The sequence below is a fragment of the Chrysemys picta genome, chromosome 12 (assembly GCF_011386835.1).
Source record: "Chrysemys picta bellii isolate R12L10 chromosome 12, ASM1138683v2, whole genome shotgun sequence".
NCBI classification, from domain to species: domain Eukaryota; kingdom Metazoa; phylum Chordata; order Testudines; family Emydidae; genus Chrysemys; species Chrysemys picta.
In genome coordinates this window covers 27,110,909-27,121,363 of record NC_088802.1, presented here as the reverse complement: position 1 = coordinate 27,121,363, position 10,455 = coordinate 27,110,909, and the positions used below count along the sequence as shown (strand labels likewise).

Below are 10,455 nucleotides of genomic sequence, written 5' to 3'. Positions count from 1 at the left end.
CCTGCGCTGAGTGCTGAAGGTGGCCTGGGAAAAGCATGTGTGGGGAGGGGGAGGGGTGTCTATGTTAATCCTGGCTGAAATAAATGGCCATGCCCTTGCTAGGGCAGCGCTTACAGTGCACCCCTCGGGGACCTGGCTCCATTTTGAACTCTTTTTGGCCAGGACTGTGGCCCCTGGCGACTCTGCCCACTTTAAGCCTGGCCTGAGCTGGGCCCACAGAACAGCTGCAGTATCAGCAGCGTGTCCCCCTCTGGGCTGCTGGGCTGCAGTGCAGGGGGCAGCATGCCTGGTGTGGGGCACACAGCAGCTCTGTGCCCTGGGCCCCTCTCACCTGGCGCTCATCTGAGGGGGGCAGAGCCCTGCCGGAGGCTGCCCAGCTGCTGTCTCTGTGTGGGTGAGCGGGCACTGCCCTCCGGCTGGTGGTAGTGACTGTGGACGGGGGGAGCTGGGACAGAGGGGGTTACTCTGAGCAGCAGTCCCCTTGCAGCGGTGCAGCGCGGGGAGAGAGGAGGCAGCTCCTTCCCCACCACAGGGAGCGCTCCAGCCGGCCCTGACCCGCCCGGGACCCGGGAGCCAGGACATCGGAGCCGCAATCTTTGAATGGTTTTTACCATGCAGCTGGGTCCCAGCTGTGTGCTAATCGGGCCGGCTGCAGAGACGGAGACAGTGGCCGGGCCGGGGGAGAGGTGAATGGTGGGCTTCACCCCGTCTCCAGAGACTTGGGCCCACCCCCCCCCCATGCTGAGCCTCTTTGAACATCCAGCCATGTCCTGCGGTGCCTACCTGGGAGCTGAGCTCTTCTGAAAATCTGGCCCAGTAGTTGAGCCCTCTGAAAACTCTGGCCTTAGCGTCTAAGGGTAACATTTTCAAGAGTGGCTAAGTCACTTAAGTGCCTAAATCCCAGTGACTTCTAGTGGGATTTAGGCACTTGTGAAACTCTCTCCTGGTCTCATGTCCAGTGGTTTCTGTCCCCTGCAGGGTTCCAGTCCAGCTCTCTCGTGCTTCTGTCTGCGCTGTCCATGATGGCACTCCTTTGCGTAGCCCCGTGCAGGGCAACGGGGCCCTGGCCCACAAGAAGGTCGAGAGCGGTAAGTAGAGAACCCGTCGGAGGGCTTCTATCATCTGCCATATCCGAGATCAGGGCATCGTGGGCCTGATTCTGCTCCTCTCCCCCATGCCGGGGTCACCCCTAGATCCACTTATCCACTGAATGCACCTTCCAGCCCCCCCGCCAGCGCTGGGCCCAAAGAAACGCTGAGTTCTCCGAAGGGATCGCAAGGCCAGCCTGCGCTAGTGAGCCCACTACTCCCATTCGCAGGCCTCCAGCGCCTGGGAATGGGCCAGCCGGGGTGGGGGAGGTGCTGCTCGACTGGCTGTTTGCTTTACACAGCTTCGTTATCCCTTTCTCCGGTAACGGCTGCCAAGCCCCCGGCAGTGACTGAAGAGCGCTGGTGCCAACCGCAGGGCAGCGTGTGGGAACCAGGCACCCCCCCCAAATTGGCTGGGAGTTCTACCCTTCCATCTCACCAACTCCTATACTAGGGCTAGCCCCGGCTAACAGCTGGGGATCTCTCGCTCATGCCTAGAAGCCTTGCCCCCAGAGTCCAGGCAGCAGGGAGAGCCAGTTCCTCCTTGTCAGGGGTTTTCATTCCCTTCTCCCCACACCTCCAGCGGCTCTGGGAGCTGCTCAGGGTCTTGCCCAGGCAGGCCAGGGGCCGAACCAGCTCCAGAGGTGGCCCTGAGCCCCTGCCCCCGCAGAGCTCAGCAGCTCCTCCCCCTCGGCTCAGCTATGGGGGAGGGGCACACAGGGGGATTGTCTGGGGGGTAGGGGAGCTGGGGGGGGCTCAGGCTCGAGGGAGGACCCTGGGGAGGGGAGGGGCAGTATAACCACAGTGCTCTCATTCTACCAGGATAGTTCGGGACAATTTCCGCCCCAAAGACAAGCCCCTCGATAGGATGTCTGGAATTTTCAAAGGCTCCACAGGGAGTTGGGTGCCTAAATCCCACTGAATTCCAATCACACTCGGGTGTCAAACTCCCTTAGGCTCTTTGAAAACTCCCATTTAAATTGTCACTGATGGGTTTCATAATTAACATTCGCTGAGATGGATCTGGCAGCGTCTCCCCCACCCTCCCCAAACGATTTCTTCAGCAGTACGGACTCAGGAAGGATACAGAGCCTTGGTTTACACTTGATTCATCTCCTCAAGGTTTCTTCAAAACCAGCAGAGCAAGAAACTATTCTTATTTTATTTTATTGGTAAAATGAAAGTGTAAGATCTGGAGCCGGATTCTGTGGCCAGGAATGGCCGGGGTGGATTCTGTGGCTGTAGTATTGTGAAATACACAGGACCTGCCTCTAAAACCCAGCCTCCAGTTACCCCAGGCTGATTTGATCGAGCTAGCTAGCGCTCTCTCCCCTCCCCCCCCCGCACCTGCCCCCTTAACCTGATGTTCGTGGCATTTCAGGGTTCCCCAAAGACTGCAGCAACATTCCCAGGGACAGCCCCAGCGGGGTCCATGTCATCCAGCCGGCAGGCTCTCCCCCTCGAGTGGTGTGGTGTGACATGGACACCGAAGGCAAAGGCTGGACCGTTGTCCAGAGAAATTCTTACAACACAGAGATCACCTGGAAGGAGTCCTGGAGCACCTACAAGTACGGCTTTGGGAACGTGCAGCAGAATTACTGGCTGGGCAACGAGTACCTGTCCCTGCTCACGCGGCAGAACATCTATTGTCGTGGAGGACAAATTCAACAACACCCGCTACGCAGAGTTCGACATCTTCAATGTCGAGGATGAGCCCAGCGGGTACCCGCTGAGGCTGGGCAGGTACTCTGGGGACAGTGAGGACTATCTCACCACCTACCACTCCGGCCTGGGGGGCATACACGACAACATGAAGTTCAGCACGACTGACAAGGATCAGGACCAGGCCAGTGGGAATTGCGCAAGTAGCTATGGAGGCTGGTGGTACGACAAGTGTCAGAACGTCCTGCTCAATGGGAAAGGCTACATCTACTGGGCAGGGTTCTGTAAGAGTGGGGAGTGCAAGTCTTCCCTCATCCTGGTTAAGCCAACAGACGTGTGCTGTGTCCGGCAGGAGGAGCCCATCCTCCTTGGGAGCCGGCGCCGCTAAGAAGGGGAGACAATATTAAATCAGACACGGCGCGCCATCCCCCACCTAATCAGTGCAGTCCCTGCAATGCCTCCACTCTGCTCACCCCCTTCCCTGTTGGCTTCTGCAAGGTAAATTCGCTGGAATAAATGCTGAGAGCTGACCCAGCTGGTGCGTTCGAAGGACACAAAGATTGTGATTGGTGTGTATAACTGGAGCCCCACTTCCACTCTGCCTCGCTGGAAGCCATGTCACTCACTACAACTTTAGACCCACATTAACCTCTGCTTCTCCCAGCCCTGCCACTGCCCCTTGGCATTAGTGATCAATGAATCATGACACTGGATTTCTAGCAACTGTAATTGAGCATTTAAATGGGAAGATGACTCAAACCCAGGACTTTACATCTTAATCCTTCATGTATTAGCAGTGGTGAGTTTGGGTTCAAAAACCTGGCCTCTGTGTTTTTAATAAATATGGTTATTACATGAGAAAACATTGCAACAGTAATTAGTTGCTGATGAACCATTGAGATTAGATAGACGTGCAACGAAACCGCACAATAAAGATATTGGTGTCCCTCTTCAACCCAAGGGGCTAGTCAAAGTTTGGGGCCCTGGGGATGTTCCAGTGGGGATCAGAAATTGGCAATGGAGTCTGGGGGCTAGTTTCTGGGCACACGCCATCATGGCTTGTTCTACATGAGGCCCCCTTACCTGTTGCTTCCAGCTGTCTTAAATGAAGAGTGCATCCTCACAGCTGTGTCAATGAGATTTTAACTCCACCCATCACAAGGTATAATCCAGCTCCTAGCAGTGTATTTATCTGTCAGGCTGACGTCCTCTGAGCATCTCTGAGCATTTCCTGCCTGTTTGGCTTCAGTCACTTCAATCAAAGTTCATTGTGACCAGATGCTGAACACCATTAATGCTAACAGCCAGGGGCAGGAGCACCCCCCGAACAGGGAACGAACAGGCTAAAGAATAACGCCATGGATTCAAGTCAGCTGGGCCTGATGAAGTTCACCCTCGGGCAGGGCTCCCAAATCGTGGGCTATAGCCCAAAGATGGGCCATGACGTAGCCCTGGCTGGTCCACTGGCAGGGGTGAAGATGGGGGGGAATGTGAAGGGGTGTTGCCCCCCCCCAAACTGCATCTTTCCATTCCCCTCCTGACCATGGCCCTTCAGTGCATCCCCAGGACACAAGGCCCTGTCTAATTGGCCTTCCTGACAGAGCCTGCATGGAGAGCGTGCGTAGGAGGGAGTTTGGGGGGGCAGGTTTGGAAAGAGGGATATTTTCAGGGGGAGGGAAGCTGGGAGCCGCTGAGGTGCAGCTGGAAGGTTTCCTCCTCCCTCCTCAGCATCTGGGGTGCAGACAGGGGGGAAGGGGTTGCTATTTTCCAGTTGGGAGTATCAGGGACCCCTGCCCCCCCAGTGCACTGAGCTGTCCCCTCCATCTCGGTTGCTGGTGGTGAGGTGGGGGTGTGCTGTTTTGCAGTGGGGGAGCGGGGGATCCCCCTGCCCAGGGCACTGACCTCTCCCCTTCCCGCCTCCCATCTCCGCTGTCCGTGGTGGGAGCCACACCCACCCCCCACTCTGCCCATTGCAGGCTGCGCTTGGTGCCCTCCCCAGCCAGCCAGCCATCCCTTGCCAGGCTGGAGCATGACGCTGCAAGCGGGGACATCCTCAGCCTGTCCCGGGCAACCAGCTCGCTCAGCCGTTTTGCTGACTGGCGGCTCCTTGCCAAACCCAGGGTTCCCCTGCACTATTCCCCCCAACTTGGGGTCCCACCCACACCCCAACTCCCCCCTGAACATGGCTACCCCCCCCTTCCAAAACAACCTGAACTCTTCATACGCCACAGCCCACCCCCGCCCCTCCCCATGAGCCACCTGGCAGCAGTGCCCTCCATCGGACCAAACTGCTCTCCGTGTCGCCCTCCCACCCCCACCCCCCAGGGCCAGGCTGGCGCTCTCTGAGGCTGGACCCCGTCTGTGACTGGGGTTTCAGCACTCCTGCTTCACAGATGTATACAGAGCACTGTATAACCAGAGTTGTCATAACTATAAAGGGAAGGGTAACAGCTCTCCTGTGTACAGTACTATAAAATCCCTCCTGGCCAGAGACTCCAAAATCCTTTTACCTGTAAAGGGTTAAGAAGCTCGGATAACCTGGCTGACACCTGACCCAAAGGACCAATAAGGGGACAAGATACTTTCAAATCTTGGTGGGGGGAAGGCTTTTGTTTGTGCTCTTTGTTTGGGAAGTCATTCGCTCTTGGGACTGAGAGGGACCAGACATCAATCCACGTTCTCCACATCTTTCTGAACAAGTCTCTCAGATTTCAAACTTGTAAGTAAACAGCCAGGCAAGGCGTGTTAGTTTTTACTTTGTTTTCTCAACATGTAAATGTACCTTTACTAGAGTGTTTACCTCTGTTTGCTGTACTTTGAATCCGATTTCTAACGCAGCGTTTTGCTCTGGCCTATTGCTCTTTAAGTTTGATTTCCCTGTAAAGTTATTTTCCATCCTGATTTTACAGAGATGTTTTTTACCTTTTTTCTTTAATTAAAAGCCTTCTTTTTAAGAACCTGATTGATTTCTCCTTGTTTTTAGATCCAAGGGGGTTGGATCTGTATTCACCAGGGAATTGGTGAAAGGTTTCTCAAGGCTTCCCAGGGAAGGGAATCCACTTGGGAATGGTGGCAGTGGACCAGATCTAAGCTGGTAGTTAAGCTTAGCAGTTTTCATGCAGGCCCCCACATTTGTACCCTAAAGTTCAGAGTGGGGAAGCAGCCTTGACAAGAGTCTAGTGACTCTCTCACCCTGGGCTCTCCCCAGTATAGACTCTTGTTCACACTAGTCGAATGATGTTCAAATGCTGAGAAGGAGCAGGGAAGAGGCACAGAAATGACTTGTGGCCTGGCCAGCAAACCTTAGAGCAGGCAACCCGAGGGGCTGCAGCTAGTCAGCTTGACTAAGCAGTTCCGAGCTCTGTCATTAAGGTCTATAGTCACCAAGCAGGAGGAGGTAGCTGCATTTCAGGTTTTTGCTCAGGCAGACAAAGGTGTAAGGAGAGCTGGCAAAGCTGATGTTAGAAACATTGACATTGGAAATCCATGTAAGTGTAGAAGAGTGACGGAACCAATCATGCGGGGATGTGGGAATTCACTCTCACCTGGCCTCTGGGGATGGAGGCAGCACGTGGCTGGCACTTCTGGCTCCTGCCGTACGAGGGGCAGGTGCTGCTACCGACCGCTCCCCCTAACCCCGCCCTGCTGCGCTCTGGGGATGCTGCCCTGCTGTGGAGCTCTCAGGTGTCTTGAACTGGAATTTGTTTGGAGAGAAACTGCTAAGGAGCCTTATCAGCCCCGAGCAGAGAGTACCTGGGAGCCTGCCTGGGTCGGGCGGGTCTGGTACAGCCTCCCCCAGATAAGGCTCTTCCCTGGACCTGCCACCCATTGGAATCTGGAACGATTCCCTCCGAGGTAACACCCGGGGCAGCCAGGGAAGGGCAGGGCACGGCCTGCTCCCCTGGAGCGTTAGGGCTTTCAGGAGTCAGAGGTGTCAGCGGAGCAGGTTGTACGTTAAAGCAGCGAAGGCAGTTGGGGGGCAGTGGAATTGGGTGCTTTGCCATTGCACTTGATCAGCTCAATTTGAAAATTCTTTCAAAGGAAATCCAGCTGTATACATCTGACTGGGGTACATGTACACACATACACATGCACACTCACACGTGCACACACTCATGTGCACATACACGTACACACATACATACCCACATGTACACATACACATATATACAGACGTACACATACATGCACACACGCTCTCCCTGGAGCGCCCCAGGATGCGACTGACGGGGTGGCTGGCTATTATGGAGGCAGAAGGGGGTTGGGAGAAAATAATCAAGAACTTTTGCTGAAAATGCAAACCTAAGCTGGAAATCTGTGCAGGGCTGGGCTCAGCGAAAATGATCTTTTGAGCTGCTCTTATTAACCGTGGTCCTGTACTTCCTGGTTTGCGTCGGACCCAGGCAGGAGACTGGGCTGCTCTCAGCTTTAGAAGCCATTGGAATGAGCCAGGTTGGAATGAGCCAGGACCTCAGAGCCTTCTGCCACCAATCGCCCCAGCAGTCACTGATCCACACCAAACCACGTCCTTCCAGTTAGGCAGTTTCATATGCACACGTCAAACCCTTGGTTTGCCACTCAGACACCACGGTGATGGGCACAGTAAGGACCGAGAGACGCTAAACAGGCAGACAGACAAGGAAATAGTGGCCCTGCCTACAGGTGTGTGTGTGGTGCAAACGGATGAACACCAGTTGCTGGCTGAAGGCACAACCTTAATTCCCACATCTCCTGTCTGTCAGCTATCGTACGCTTGGCAGCCTGAGCTCCGATTTCTAACGCAGCGTTTTGCTCTGGCCTATTGTGGTTCTCATGTCCGGGGGCGCCTTGGCCCCTCGTATCAGGAGCGGTGCAAAGGAGGCTGCTTTTCAAAGGTCCTTAAGTAGGGTTGTCAACTTTCTACTTGCACAAAACCAAACGCCCTTAACCCAACCCCTTTCATGCCCTTCCCCAAGGCCCCACCCCGACTCACTCCAGCCCAGCCCACCTCCCTCAGTCGCTCGCTCTCACACCCTCACTCACTTTCACTGGGCTGGGGCTGGGGGTTGGAGTGCAGGGAGGGGTGAGGGTTCCGGTGGGGATGCGGGCTCTGGGATTGGGCTGGAGATTAGGGGTTTGGGGTGCCAGAGGGGGATCCGGGCTGGGGCAGAGGGTTGGGGTGCGGACTCTGGGGGGAGTTTGGGTGCGGGAGTGGTCTCAGGGCTGGGGTAGGGGATTGGGGTGTGGGTGGGGGTGTGGGGTCTGGGAGGGATTAGGGTACAGGAGGGGGTTCTGACCTGGGGCAGGGGGTTGGGGTGCCGGGTGTGAGGTCTGGGATGGAATTTGGGTGTGGGAGGGGGTTCCGACCTGGGGCAGGGTTTCTGGGTGCGAGCTCCGGCCAGGCGGCGCTTACCTCAGCCGGCTCCTGGTCAATGGCACACCGGTGCTAATGCAGGCTCCTGACCCCTGGTCTCCCTTCGCTGGCAGGCTCTGAGCAAGGCCTGCCCAGAGAACATGGATGACGAGCTCTCGATCCTGCTGACAGCACCCCCCAGCACAGACAAACTCCAGCACATCCTGGAGGTGAGCAGAATGGGGAGGGGCCGCAGGGGTTTGACCTTAACCCTGGGGACTCCTAGAAAGAAGAGACTGGAAAATCCATGTTTCTATTGGATCCTTCCGAGTATGCATTTGTGATATAAACTCACTGGGTGACCTTGGGGTAACTCACTTCCCCCTTACGGCATCAGTCTTCTCCACTATCAAATCTACACTGGGGAAGAAGGACAGAAGCCCCGACAATCACCTTCATCTCTGGGTGTCTGGTCCTGGGAGCCGAAACCAACAGGACTATCTGCCCCATCTCCTAAACTGCCCTGTCTTTCCCTCCTAGGGCCTTGTCCTTAGTGCTCAGCCTGGCCCCTTCCCAGCTTGTCCCTGACCTTTGAAGGACTCTCCAAGCCCCTCCCATGCCTGCTTCCTTTGGGGTCTCTCTCCTGGCTGAGCACAGCCTGCCCTTCTATCTCTCAGCAGGCCTGGGTTCTAGTCACAGGCTGCGTCTTGTCACGTGACCCCCACACTTATTCCCTTCACCTTAGGGAGCTGCATCACCTGGACCAGGTGCAGTTGAGCTCCAACCCCTTTCCTGGCCATCTCACCCTGGAACAGGTTGAAACTGGTAACCTGTGGTAACAGTAACTGGTTGCTCGCAAAGGTGCTGAAGACACAATGGAAAAGGAAATCCTTTGGCCTGGATTGAAATTATTCCGACTGAAAGGGAATGAGAGAAAATAGGTCCAGAGTTCTCTTCCTAGCAGCAGAAAATGTAGCGATTGATAGAGGTTCAGGTCAGAAAGGACCATTATGTGCATCTAGTCGCCCCTCCTGTATAACTCAGGGCCTAGAATGTCACCAAGTGGTTCCTTCAGCCAACCATAGCATGGGACTGAGCCAGAGCACGTCTTTTGGAACGACATCCACATGCAGGAGAGCCAGCTGGCTACCAGAAAATCTCTCTTCTGCAGTGACGTGGGGTTAAGGGACACGGGGGAAAAGACATGGAGGCTGTGACTAAACTGAGAGCAGCAAGGCCAGGAAAACCAGGGTTAGGTCCCAGGCCTGGCTATCAGATCTGCTGTTTTCTATTCCTGGCTTTGGGACCATGAGCGAGTCTCTGCACCGCTGGGTGCCTCGGTTTCCCCAGCTATCAAATGGAGCTAATCAAGGTTTTGTTTGTTCTCCCCATTTTACAGGGTGGGAAACCGAGACACAGTTGGGACCTGTCTACACTACAGGTCTGTCGTGCGTTTGTAATCTGCTGACCCACACAGAGCCTATGGACAACCCAGCTCCTAAAGGTACGTTTGTTCTGTGCTTATCCCCTATGTACCAGCAGGGCTGGACAGCATTTCTCACTGTGATGTGGGGAGCAGGTCCTGGGTACTAAGGGTCTGAAGAAGCTCTCAAGGACTAATTTTTTTAAAATAATTGTTATCAATGAATTAAGAGAAAACATACAATCACTGCGAATAAGATTGGGGGGTGACAAAATACAGGCAGAGTGGTAATTCCTGATGGGGAGAGGGCAGTGATACAGAGCGATCTGGCTCATTCGGCCAGCTGGACCCATTCAAAGAAAACAAATTTGAGCAGAGCCCAATGCAAGGTCCTATACGTGGCAACAAGGCACGCCGGCCACACCTCCAGAATGGGGACGTGTATCCAGGAAAGCAGTGACTCTGAAAAGGATTTAGGGCCAGAGTGGAGAAGCCACTCAACATGAGCTCCCAGTGGGATGCTGTGGTGAACAGGGCTAAAGCCATCATTAGACGAAGGAGCAGAGCCGTGAGTAGGATAGGGAGGTGACACAGCAGCAGTGAGACTGCTATTGGAATACTGCCTCCAGTGTTGGTGTCCTCCTTTGAAAAAGATGGTCCTAGAAATTGGAGCTGGGCAGCAAAGAGCCACCAAATGTTCTGAGGGCTGGAGAAAAATGCCTTGTAGTGAGCTATTGAAAGAGCTCAACCTGTTTAGCTTATCAAAAGAAGATTGAAGGGGACTTCACTGAAGTGTTGAAGTGCCTTAATGGAGAGAAAATACTGGGTATTAAAGGGCTCTTTAATTGAGCAGAGAAAGGCAGAACAAGACCCAATGGCTGGAAGGTGAAAAAAGACAAATTCCTATGACAAATAAGGCACAAATATTCAACAGCGAGGATGATTGAACC

General features: G+C 54.6%; 1 long non-coding RNA gene across 1 annotated transcript; it reads left to right on the top strand.

Moving 5' to 3' along the window:
* The first annotated feature begins 76 nt into the window (after nt 1–76).
* Nucleotides 77–5,712, top strand: LOC135974483 (uncharacterized). Its single transcript, XR_010591748.1, has 2 exons — nt 77–1,088; nt 2,470–5,712. It is a non-coding gene; the product is annotated as an uncharacterized LOC135974483 (long non-coding RNA).
* The last annotated feature ends 4,743 nt before the right edge of the window (nt 5,713–10,455 follow it).